Source organism: Apteryx mantelli, chromosome 2 (assembly GCF_036417845.1).
Source record: "Apteryx mantelli isolate bAptMan1 chromosome 2, bAptMan1.hap1, whole genome shotgun sequence".
In the NCBI taxonomy this organism is placed as follows: domain Eukaryota; kingdom Metazoa; phylum Chordata; class Aves; order Apterygiformes; family Apterygidae; genus Apteryx; species Apteryx mantelli.
The window spans coordinates 81671171-81684408 of NC_089979.1; the positions used below are offsets into that span (position 1 = coordinate 81671171).

Sequence of the window (13238 nt, forward strand, 5' to 3'; positions counted from 1 at the left end):
AAAGTATTGGTAAGTGGTTCCGTTCGGTTGGGGTGGGATCCCCGGAGCACGTCTAAGTGAGACGTCCCCAAGGGACGAAGCGAGAGCGGACCCTACAGTAGTGCGGTTCCCATTGTCCGCGAGGGCGTGGGCCACGACCTAGGGGAGCGATTGAGCGTGTGTGTGTGTGCTCCGGAAGATGGGACAGAAAAAGAGCAAGTCTTCTGATCCCATAGAGGGCTTTACAGTCGATAGCCCTTTAGGATTAATGATTAAGTATTGGAACGATTGGCCCTCCCGAAAAGGCAAAAGTCGAGAGAAAATGGTACATTACTGCATGCAAGTATGGGGTGGGAAGCAGATTAGAAGAGACCCCCTTTATTGGCCAATATACGGGTCTTTTGAAAATTGGATATGTCAGGCCCCAAATATATATGTGAATTCAAAGGAGCCCTTTAGTTTAGAAGAAAGTGAGTATGCTAGTTTATGGATAAGACCAGATACTCGAACCATGATATTTACCCTGAAAGAGAAGGGTTCGAGGAAGAAAAGCAAAATATTGGAGGAACTTCCCGTTTCTCCTCCCCCCTATATTCCCTCAGCTCCAGCTCAAAACCCAATACCAGCCCCTCCTCATAGCCCCCCCCCAACGACCCCGGACTGGGATCTAGACCCTCCTAGTTCCCCAGAAGAAACCCGAAGGGTCACGAGGAGTCAAACGAGGGGAGGTGGGCGACCTGATCAGCTGTACCCCTTGCGAGAACTCCCCATGGGAGGACCGCAACCAGGGATGGGTTTTGTGTCCGTGCCCCTGAGTTCAGGGGATGTACGGGATTTTAAGAAGGAAATGGGGAATTTATTAGAAGACCCTTTAGGGGTGGCTGAAAAACTAGATCAGTTTTTGGGTCCTAGCCTTTATACATGGGAGGAATTACAATCCATCTTAAGCATATTATTTACAGTGGAAGAAAGGGAAATGATCCGTAGGGCTGGGATGCGGATTTGGGATCAACAGCACCAACAAGGTCCCGCAGCAGATATCAAATGGCCCACCCAACGGCCGGACGGGGACAATCAGAATGCTGAGCATCGGACACATATGTCCGATCTAGGAACCATAATAGTTCAGAGAATCAGGGAATCTGTTCCCAGGGGGCAAAATATTAATAAGGCCTTCATGGAACAACAAAAAAGGGATGAGACACCAACAGAATGGCTTGAGAGACTTAGGAAAAACCTGCAACTTTATTCCAGGGTAGACCCCAGTACCCCTGTGGGACAGGCTCTATTGAAAACACAGTTTGTAGCAAAGGCCTTTCCAGATATCAGAAGGAAGTTAGAGAAGTTAGATGATTGGCAAGATAGAGGACTGGATGAATTGCTGAGGGAAGCTCAGAAAGTGCATGTGCGAAGGGAAGAGGAAACTCATCGGCGGCAGGCAAAGATTCTGGTGGCAGCAGTCCGAGAAGGACAGAGAGGGATCCAGGCGCAACCTCCTAGGTCGTATAACAGACCTAAAAGAAAGCCACCTCACCAAGAAGGACAACCCAGAGAAGTCGTGATGAGGGACTTGAGGCAGGTTGAGTGTTTTTATTGCCAGAAGAAAGGGCATCTGAAGAGGAATTGCAGGAAGCGAATGCAGGATGAGCAAATGTTCCAAGAAGATTAGGGGGGTCAGGGGCTCTATCTGCTGGGGACTCATAAAGGAACCGAGCCCTTGATAAAATTGAAATTGGGTCCCCAGCGACAAGAAGTAGAATTCCTTGTGGATTCTGGGGCAGAAAGATCTACTGTCCAAACGGTACCCTGGGGGTGTAAACCATCCCCAGAGAAACTACAAGTGATAGGAGCTAAAGGAGAACCCTTTAAGGTCCCAGTAATTAAAAATGTGAAAATAGAATCAGACTCTCGATTAAGTGTGGGATCCTTTTTATTAGTTCCCGAAGCTGAATATAATTTACTGGGCCGAGATATGATGGTTAGTTAATAGAATCAGGGACCCTAGACAAAACTTGGTCGGCCCAGGCTTGTGAATTGTATGCGGTTTTTAGAGCCTTAGAAATTTTAAAAGGCAAAATAGGGACTATATACACCGACTCTAAATACGCTTATGGAGTAGTACATACATTTGGGAAAATATGGGAAGAAAGAGGACTGATTAATTCGCAAGGGAAGAATTTAGTGCACGAAAAATTAATTAGAAAAACTTTAGAAGCTCTGAGGGGACCTCGGAGAATCGCGGTAGTACACGTTAGGGGCCATCAAAAGGGCACATCTTACCACATAAGGGGAAATAATCTAGCAGATGAAGAGGCAAGAAAGGCAGCTTTACACCTATTGTCTGAAGGAAAAGAGGGCCAAGATAAGCTAGATACCAGGATGAGTTTTACTAAACAGGAAACAGATAAATTACGACAGATAGGAGCCCTAGAAAAAGAAGGTAAATGGGTGTTGCCCAATGATAGAGAAATTGTATCCAAAGGTGTGGCTTGGAGAATCATGAAAGAATTCCACCGACAGACTCATTGGGGAGTGCAAGCATTAGTAGACCAGTTTGGAACCAAGTATATGTGCATTGGAATATATGACATAGCAAAAAGACTAGTGGGAGAATGTTTGACCTGTCAGAAGGTTAACAAGCAACACCTCAGAGAAAAAGTCCCAGGGGGACGATCAATAGCCAAGAGGCCATTTGAGAAAATACAGGTTGACTTTACAGAACTCCCGAAAGTGGGCAGGTATAAATACCTATTAGTTATAGTAGATCATTTAACTTACTTTATAGAAGCCTTTCCCGTAGCCCGAGCTACTGCGAAATCGGTAGCCAAGATATTGCTAGAAAACATCATACCCCGGTATGGGAATGTATCGGTCATAGACTCAGACAGGGGGCCACATCCAAAGTCATTAAAGAAACATTAGATCCTTTAGGGATCAAGTGGGAGCATCACACTCCTTGGCATCCTCAAAGTTCGGGAAAGGTAGAAAGGATGAATGGAGAAATAAAAAAAACAGTTAACAAAGCTAATGATGGAAACCCAGATGAATTGGATCAAGTGTTTACCCTTAGCCTTGTTGAATATACGAACTCAGCCCAGAACTGACACAGGAGTCTCCCCTTTTGAAATGTTATATGGGATGCCATATGATTTAGAAATACCAAAAGAACATCCTAAAGCAGAAGAGAGATTATTACAGAAATATATTACAGAGCTTATGAAGAGAAGACAAGAATTGATAAAGAAAGGACTAATAGTACAGAGACCTCCACTAGATGTAGCCATTCACCGAGTTAACCCTGGAGACAAGGTTTTAATTAAAACCTGGAAAGACTCATCCTTGACTCCCCACTGGGAGGGACCTTTCCTTGTCTTGCTTACCACAGACACTGCTATTCGCACTGCAGAGCGAGGATGGACACATGCCAGCAGAATTAAAGGGCCGATCTCAGAATCATCGTGGGAAGCCTTTGGAAACCCGGACAATTTAAAAGTAACCTTTAAGAAGAAACCTAGAAACCTCGATAAGTAAGACCACATTTTGTAAAACCTCACATTGTATTTGTTATCCCTTTGTGTGTTATAAATATAGGATTTGTAAAGAGAAGTAGTGGACTCATTGGTAGCACGGGTACCTCCCTAGCGGCAGTTGTCGCCTTTGTTATGGCAAATTGACCCATTTGACATTAAAAGGGGATCTCAAGAAAAGATCGGTGGAATGGTGGGAAGCTTTTGCTAAAGGGGTACAACCAGAGAAAGGTTGTACCTACGCCAACCACCCCGATCACATAAGGCCAAAATTGAAAACACCAATTGTAGGTGGACCGTGCCGTATGTTGAGTGTCACTCTGGAGAACTGGGAAGCGTTTAAAAAAAAGCTCATACAGGAGGTTCCCCTGAAGAATACGGCTGCTGTCGAGAAGACGGTACACCCTGCTGCTCTGAGCAAAAGAGTAGGCAGAGGAGACAGAGACGTATAGAAACTGTGGGGATCGAGGCCGACAAGCCACCTCCTAAGCAGGGATACCCAAAATTGTAAGGCCCAGACTCTTTAAAGTCCCAGAGACACTTGGCATCACGGATCGCCCCTCCAAGGCATTAAGGGTTCGTAAAATATCCGTTAGCCCAGCCACGGGTCCACTACTCCTCTGGAAGATGATTGTGCTAGGCTTATTAGGAAGACGAATCAAAGGGGGAACATAATATACACCAACCCCTTAAGTGGTCATTAATAAGGTGGGAGGATCAAACAGTGATCCAAGTACGAAGTGTACCCGGGAGTCCTACATTCACAGCTACTTTATGTGAGTTGGTGCCTATTGAACCATGTCTAGATCATATGGGGTTTTACTTTTGTCCTAGTTCTAATCCTGGGCAAGGATACTGTAAACTCTTATTATTGTGCTTATTGGGGATGTGAAACTATAGCCTCTGATTGGACTCCAGGAGCAGGATCAGATAAGTTTTTATCAGTAAAATGGGGGCCTTCTGGGTGTATCCCCCCTAAAGAGGATTTCCAGCTGGGGTATCGGGGAAGTCCCCACTATACCCCCCTGGGAACTTGTAAATATTTAATGATAAATATCACCCGTCCGGAAGATCCGGGATGGTTCTTGGGAAAGACCTGGGGAGTCTGGTACTGGGAGACCGGGACTGATAGAGGTGGATTAATTTTCATAAAGAAAGAAAGTGTGCGACCTACTCCTCAAGCAATAGGGCCGAATTTAGTTGTTAAGGGAGTAGAATCAGGAATCCAACCAACGGGTGCGATCATGAATTCGACAAGTATTCCTATGAATCACCCCACCTCGAAAGATACTGTTGTAATCTCAGAAAGTAAAGCCACAGAGAGGATAGACAATCCTCTGTGGAAGGTTGTGCAAGCAACCTACAAAGTATTAAATGCTACAACCCCTAGTATAACTACCCATTGCTGGTTATGCTACGACATAAGACCCCCTTTTTATGAAGCAATAGGAGTAAATATAACATATACCTTAAGCAATGATCCAGCTTCACAGTGTCAATGGGAAGATAAGAAGAAGGGATTGACTATGGAGCAAGTTACAGGAATAGGAATGTGTATTGGCAAAGTGCCAAAATCAAAGAAAAAGCTGTGTGGATCTATATCATTGCAAAACCACATCCCTAAAAATGGATGGGCTATTCCCACCAAAGGAACTAGATGGATATGCTCAAAAACCGGCCTGACTCCTTGTGTCTCCTTAAGGGTGCTTAATGAGTCCCGAGAATATTGTATACAAGTAGAAGTAGTCCCCAGGATCTTGTACCATCCGGAAAAAGTGATGTACGATCATTGGGACACCCCTCATCCGGTCCGAGTAAAGAGGGAACCAATCACCGCGATTACTATAGCCACCTTACTGGGCCTCGGGGCAGTGGGAGCGGGAACCGGAATTTCCTCCTTAGTGATACAACAGCAGAGCCTTAGCACCCTACGGGCAGCTGTGGACGAGGACTTAGAACGAATAGAAAAATCCATCACCGCCTTAGAAAAGTCGTTAACATCACTATCAGAAGTGGTGTTACAGAACAGAAGAGGGATGGACCTTTTATTTTTACAACAGGGAGGATTGTGTGCAGCCCTAGGAGAAGAATGTTGCTTTTATGCAGATCATACAGGAGTTGTCAGGGATACTATGGCGAAACTGAGAGAAGGCCTTGAAAGACGTAAAAAGGAAAGAGAAGCCCAGCAAGGGTGGTATGAATCATGGTTCAGTCATTCTCCCTGGCTAACAACCCTATTGTCTACAATCGCGGGTCCATTGGCTTTATTAGTACTTGTGTTGACCTTCGGACCGTGTATAGTAAATAGAATAATTAACTTAGCTAAAAGCAGACTCGAAGCTGCCCACCTACTGTTGATAAGAAGTCAATATGAACAACTGAATGAAGATGAGAGTAAGCATAACCCTATGCTCCTCCTGGCACAGGAGGCTGTTGTTCGATTTGATGAACAAATTAAAAAGGACCAAAACAAAAAGGGGGGATTGTGATAGGTAATAATTTGTTACATCAACTCGTGAAGTGATTTTACCATGAAACTAGGTGCTAAGTACCGGCTATCACCACAGTGATTGTACTGAGTCAGCAGAGCGATATTGTATTGTGAAATGTATGCACGTGACCTGAAAGGCACCATGTACAACGCAGAGGAAGACGCCAGCTTTCATCCCGACCCCCCCCAGCAACAGCCGGCGCAACCACAGAAGTTACAGGCATATAAGGGGACTGTGAGCGGGGGATCGCGCGCGCCGTTGGTGGAGCAGGAGACTCCCCGGCCGCCCAGCGCTGTTTTGCTTACTTGTGACTTGCTCAATTATTCTATTAAATTGGAATTTATGCAACCCGGCCCGAGTGGTTGTCAATTTGTCGTGTTTACCCATAACAAGGAGACATCTTTTAGTTCCTGATCTATAGAATTTGTAGAAGGATTCTTATGAAGTTGTTTTTAGCACAGCCTGTCCTGGACTGTATTTAGGGGTTTTAAGAATATTTTGTTAAATGTCAGCCTTTTCACCTGACATAATGACTTTAGAGCAAAGGTGAGAATCTCATGCTTGCTTTTTGTATTAATTCTAGGCTCTGTTGATTGCATTATAGCTAATGATAAAGCTCCTAATAATTAGTGTCACATTGTCTAAATTTATAGTGTTATAATGGTATAGGTATATCAGCTATTACCAGTGCCATGATGAGAAATACAACTGAAGCTTCTAATTTAATCTCTTGGGTTTCTGTTTTATTTGCTTTAGATCTATTATTTGCTGTTTTGATAGTTAGATCTCTAGCTGTACTACTTGCAATTAGTTCAAGAAATTCTGTCTTTCTGACAACTTGATTGTACCATTTGGGTTGATAACAATAAGGGACAATGAATTTACAAGGAGTACAGGCAGACTTAATGAGAATATCACTGCTTTATCTGTGTCTGAGTTACATTTTACTCCTCGTGCTTGCACACAGCAAGGTATTTGAGCTGTTTACTAATTATCCCTTTTGGGACACAGCGCACCCTTGAAATTTTCCCGGGTTCTGCCATTCCATTCAATCTACAAGTGAGCAATGTAAGAAAAACTCCCTACTAGTAACCTAAAAGGCTGTACAAAGTTACCCTCGCCATCATGTAGAGCTAGACAAAGTAGGGCTGAGCCTAGTGTCTTCTTCCTGGAGAACCACCTGTTAACTTCTGAAAACCCTTTTTCGTACAGCCAGTAAAATAAAAACAGCACAACAACAACAAAACAATCCCTCTTACCCCAAAACAACCCTCCAACAGCTAAACAAACCCTGAGATCTGAAAATTTTCCTTTTTTTTTTTTTTTAAATCTATTGCAGGATTTTCATTTTGTTGCTGAAATTGGACACATAGATAATTGTAGCTCTTGGTAGCTCATTAATGGCTCTGTCTTTAAATCAAAACATTTAAATAATGAGTTGGTCTAATTTGATTTCCCTGTTGACTGTCAACAACTGCTTTTTTTTCCTTTCTTAATGAATGACTGTTCCTTAATTGGGAAATTAGTTTCCTGGCTAGTCCAAGGGGTAGATCTTTCATGATTGCACATATTACACTTTTCTGTAGATTTCTCATAAATCATTAATTAACGGTATCTTAACTCTTTATCCCACTGGAAGGCTTAGGTAAGTATAGATAAATATTTCCATTCCATATTTCCATGGATGTGGTTACATATGTTTACTGTAAAATTTATTCCAACTAGAGATAAGGAGACTTATAACAACCTTTTAAAACCATATCAGAGGTGAAACCTTCAGAAATGAAATAAAGTCAATAGCAATAAACGTAATGACTGCTCTACAATATAGCAGGGTCACAGTCACAATTCATAATCTCTATTTGAACTGACACATAAACCCTATTTTCACATGCACTGCCTCTTTTTAGCTTGCTCATTTTCGAAAACCCTCAAGACCTGTTTCTGTTAATGAGATATGGACACATCCTTTGATACTTAGTGAGGTGAGTGAAAAGGGGGACTGAAATATTCCCCAGCCCTGCATGTTTAGATGTTTCAGAAGGTTGTAGAATGGGTATTTTGAGTTTGTCCCTTTTGGCTGAGGCTGCCAGAAAGATAGACCATGCTCAGGTGAATCTTGCTGCAAGAGTTAGAGATGTTGCAGCTCCTTGTTGTCTGGCCTGCCTCTCTGCTAAAAATTGTTACCTGTGTCACGGAAGGGGCAAAAGGTTGTGCCTGAGCCATTTCAAGATGTCTTTTCAGTGCCTAAACTTAAGACACAGATGACTGTGAATTTGAACTAAAACAGTGGGCTATGAATAGCGGTGACTAAGATGCAATTACCCTCCTGCTGCCTTTGCTAAAAGAGCTGCTACTGCTGACACATGGGCTACTATAGCGAGGAGTGTTGGCGCTTGTCTACCAAAGACACTGGAACCAATTTCTCCATTGCTAAGTTCTGCCAAAATGGCATAGTTGTGGGGGGAAAAAAGGCATTCCCTCTACTTAATACAATTACACTTTCAAAACTCTTGATGTAGGTGCAGCTTTGCTGAAGGCAGAGTACTTCTGTCAGTTTAACTATTTTTGTTTTTTCAGGAAGATGCTGTAGCTGAGCTGGCAGAAAAACTGGAAGCACTTATTTCCTCTTTACTAGGAGGAACTCTGGCGAATGACCTGTCCTGGAGTCTCTGGTGAAGTCAGTTATGCTTCTAAGAGTCCCTTTGTATGTATCTGTCTGTACATATCAAAATAACTTGTATCAGGCATATGGGATTGATTCCAAAATTAAAATACACAAACACGCAGAAGAGCCCTACTGGTGTCATTTGATATCAGCCTACTCACATGAAAGAAATCACAGCAGCGAGGAGGAAAGTGGGGAATATATTTAGCCCCTTTCATCTATTTAGTGGAATCATGATTTTCAGAATTTTGTCTGTAGGTGAAATAATGGCCGAGGGCACCCATTAATGAGCACTATTATGACAAAATCTGTTTCTCTATCTGTTTCTCAGAGCTGCCTCCTGCCAGTAGGAGTTAACAGGTTGACATTTGAATTACTATCTCTCTAGCAGAAAGAAAAACAGAATGAGGAGGAAAATAAAAGGTGTAAGTGTGGGACATGAGGAGCTGCATGCAGCCCCTGCTTGGGATGGGGAGAAATGCAAAAGAAAAGGTTGGAGAAATGTAGAACTGAAGAGAGGGGAATAGCAGGCCTCAAAGAAATCTGTAGTATGTGAAGAATGGGGGAAGAAGGGAAACATGTGCCAGCAATAAGATTTCTGGGTACAGTGACATTGACGTACATGTTCATGACTGGCAATCAAATGGTGGAGGACACACAAAACCCTTTGTAGAAGAATTCTAATGGTACAGATCCCTGAGAGTAAGGGCCCACAAAATGTGATCCAGCACTTTTTATCATCAGTGTAAGAAAAATGAAAAAGATTTTATATTAGAAAAACAAACAAAAAACAAAAGAAACACCCCCCACAAAAACCCTTAATATTGCAGTCTGGAAGGGCTTTCAGGTAAACATTTGCTTCATAACCCTGAATAAAAGGGAAAGTAAGAGCAAGCTTAGCTGGTGAGCTGCCTTTCCATTTACCTAGTCCTGGAGGTTATTAAAAAAAAAAAAGGGGGGGGGGAAGAGTCCCATATAGGATGTATTTAATGAAGCACTAGAAATATTGTTTCTGATTCTCTGCCAGTGTCAAATGCAGCTTTAAATGATAGGTCTTCCAGGCTTCTCTGCATTATGCAAAAGAAGTACAAATTATTCTGGACAGGGAAACTGGGGATAGAACAAAGGCTGGTAAACTTGTCAGTGATAGTTTTATGCTTTGTGTTACCTGTTACTGTTTGAAGAGTGAGACATGGGTATGCCTATGCTGTGTAACTTCCAGTGATCCTCAGTGGAATTGCCAAATACCTGATCATCAGGTTCACCTTCGGCATATACCAATATCAGACAAGCAAAACTTGTGTAAGTTAGAGATACTCTGCTTTCCCCTGGTCTTTCTCTTGGATTCTCCATCAACTACAGCTCTGCTGAATCTGGGATACTGCCCTTAACTACTATAGCTGATAGAATTGAAAATTGTAATATTATCATGTCTTAAAGTGGTTTGCTGTTGCTATTAGTGCAGAGTACTTTATCTTTCTATACTGTTTCAGGAAACTTTGGAAGGTGGTTAAACACCTGCTGTCATACTCCCCTCAGAGCAAGAAGAAATTTTGATTTGCATTTCTCAATTCTTAGTGCTTTTTTGGGAGGGAAGAGTTATTTTTCTTTAACAGCTACTGTAAACCTTTGCCAGACATCAATGTTTTAATAAGGTATGGATTTTAATAAGATCTAATGAGTAAAGCATTTTGAACCATTTCCCATGACATGCTGTACAAGCAGGTCTGCTGTAGCTTTTGCAGAATTATCTTTTTGTAGATTAGATAAACAAAACCAGTCCAAATGTTATTGCTATATTAAATTTCATACCATTATTTTGTTGAAAAAATTTTCATTGTAAATTCTTTGTACGTTTCATTATTTTTATGAGCATTCAACAGTGCAGTGATGCAACTTTGGCTAATATGATCAGTCAAATACAAATTCATGCAGAATTGTTTGCAAATATTCAGAGCTCACACTAAAAAGCACATGACAGAAGGACAATAACAGGAGAATGCTACAGTTTGGCCAACCATTTCTAGTAGTTCAAATAATATACTCTTTGCCTTTTTTTTCTGAAAATTCTATGTGCAAATACTGAATCGGACTCTGGTTTGGCTGGATTGTACTTTGAGTCCTAAATTCTTACTAAAAGGCCCAGTGAAGAGGAAAATAACTATTCCTTATGCCTGTGCACAATTGAGTACAAGTGGAAATGAAGGACCTGTGTTCTGTGGCATGTTCTCCTTCACAAAAGTATAGCTGTTTCATGTGAAAAGTAAGAAGGTAAATAGTGCTGCCTAGGTAATCTGTGACTTGCCTGCACAAAGCACACCACCTGTGAGTGTGATATGAAAATAAGCTTTTCCAGGGGTGGAGAAAGATATAGAGATATAGACAGACAGAGACACTTGTGTGCAGACCCTGATCTCCCTTCTGACTATGAAAAAAACCCTGTGAGCTGAATTGTTTATACCTAATAGTGGGAAGAAAAGGGTGGGAGAAAAAGGGGGGGGGAGAAGAAGAATTTGTCCCACTGTCAAGTTTAGCAAATAAATAGTTCTCTGATATTAGACTGACTCTCAATTCTAAACTTTTCACGTAGTTCTTCATGTAGGGACAGTCATTAGGCTGAGAAATATGCATTCTTTTTTAAAAAAACTGAACCCCAAAGAACAATATTACCACGATCTTTGAGATTACCTGTAGGGAAAGAATAAAGAGGGGAAGAATATCTGTGCTTCCAGAACTGCTATACCAAAGATTTTCTTTTTAATACAGTATTTGTCTCTGTATAGTCACTCACTTCTATTGGTTTTTCATGATAGGGATGTAATGCAGCTGCTACTAAGAGGAACAGAGAGGGGGGGAAAAAAAAAAAAAAAGACAAGACTAGAAAGTGGACTTGTTTGAAATGTGAATAACTTGGTTTAGCCCTAAGGGGTGGGGAGCTGAAGTGCTGAGCCCATTAAAATTCATTGGACTCATAAATATTTATACAATTCAAAATCTTATGAAGCAAATTGCATATGGCTGATGAGGTACCACATGAGTAAAAGAGGGAGGACCTTCAGAGAATAGCCTGCTAAGAAAAAAAGTGAAGTCTGAAAAACTGGTATATTGAGATTGAAGGTTAAAATCATGCCTAAAGAAATGTAACAACTTTTATTTCAACTTTCCTTTCTCTTTGTTGTTTATGTTATTTAATCCCGTTTAATTAGATGTCCACATGATTCCAATGATTCAGATTTGTCACCAAATCTATCTTACTGTTCATCAGCATTAGGTTAGCCTAACCTCTAGGTTAGGTGCATTAGCTTAACCTCTGGTACTCAAAGACATTTTCGGTCTCACTTTCCCCTTCCTTGTCCTGTGTCACACAGAGGTGGTTCAGTTCTCTGCTTCCTCTCTGCTTTGGGTCAGGTTCTGGAGTTTTCTGCCTCTGCTCACTATTTGTTTTCCTCTTTCAAGCAGATAGGACTAATAGGCCTAAGTAAGTGAGAAAGTGTCAGTCAGCCTGAATAATGGTCACCGAAACTGGTCTTTAGCTTTTTTTTTTTCCACTCAACTGTATTTCTTTCTTTGTTCTTTTTTAATTTCCTTTCTGTTTTCTTTTTATACTTATTCTCATCTGTGAGTCAGACGTTAAAAAAAGTTAAGTCTTGCTCAGCCTTTGCACATCATGTTTATTCTGTTCCAGCTACTCCAGAAACTTGTCATTCACTACTGTTCTGCTATTGTATCTGCAACTATTGAGAGAGGAGCAGAAGTCTTGGCAAAGAGCCATGATTGCTGAAGTAAAGCTGAAATGGGAATGCAGAGCTGAAAGAGGGACTGGTTGGTATGCACAGAGCTAGGTTTCAGTAGCCTTATTTGACCAAATAATAACAACATACAGAGGCTGGGACCTTCCTCTGATTTAATGGAGGATAAGATTGCTACCTTTTTCCTCAGGTACATGGGGATTTAGCCACACAACATTCACGAATTTTAATTAATGAAGAATTAATCACGAATTTAACTTCCGAAAACACATCCTATCTCTTTGGGGTTAAATTTTGCCTTCAGTTACATCAATATAATGCCGTTGTCAAGTTCCTAAAGTATTGTCAGGATGAGAGAATTGTGTATGCAAGGGCAGATTTGTGTTTAAAGACTGTGACTGTAAATGAAAATTGTTTTCAACTGCAAGTAAACTGGTACTCTACTGCATAATATCCTGAATTTATTCACAGAGGTAAATTTGCTTAACTGAAAACAGATATCCAAGTTAAAGTACTTATGTATAATTGTTGTTTAAGACAAGAAAATACATTATCATACATTCTTTCCTGAACAAAAGCAGAGGAATCATGTTTCAAAGTGAGGGGGGGAAAAATAAAAAAAAACCTGTACAAACGTGTCTATGCCATCACTATAATGGTGTTGCTGTGACTTGCATTTAATTCAGACACTTTTTAGAGACCTTCTAGAACTTCATTTAACTTAAATGTTTACTTTTTCCTGGATACTTGTCAAAAGCAAACTGATATATGAAGGGATACCAGCAAGAAAGAAAGTCTTGATTTGAATTCAATCAAATATCAG

At 41.2% G+C, this 13238-nt stretch overlaps 1 long non-coding RNA gene across 1 annotated transcript in view; it reads left to right on the forward strand.

Annotated features, from left to right (window-relative positions):
• The window catches only part of LOC136991390 (uncharacterized), a 90051-nt gene extending 81432 nt beyond the window's left edge, over nucleotides 1-8619 (forward strand). Inside the window, exons 2-3 of the long non-coding RNA XR_010883589.1 lie at nucleotides 7909-7983; nucleotides 8579-8619. This is a non-coding gene — a long non-coding RNA (uncharacterized lncRNA). The remainder of the gene's footprint in view (nucleotides 1-7908; nucleotides 7984-8578) is intronic.
• The last annotated feature ends 4619 nt before the right edge of the window (nucleotides 8620-13238 follow it).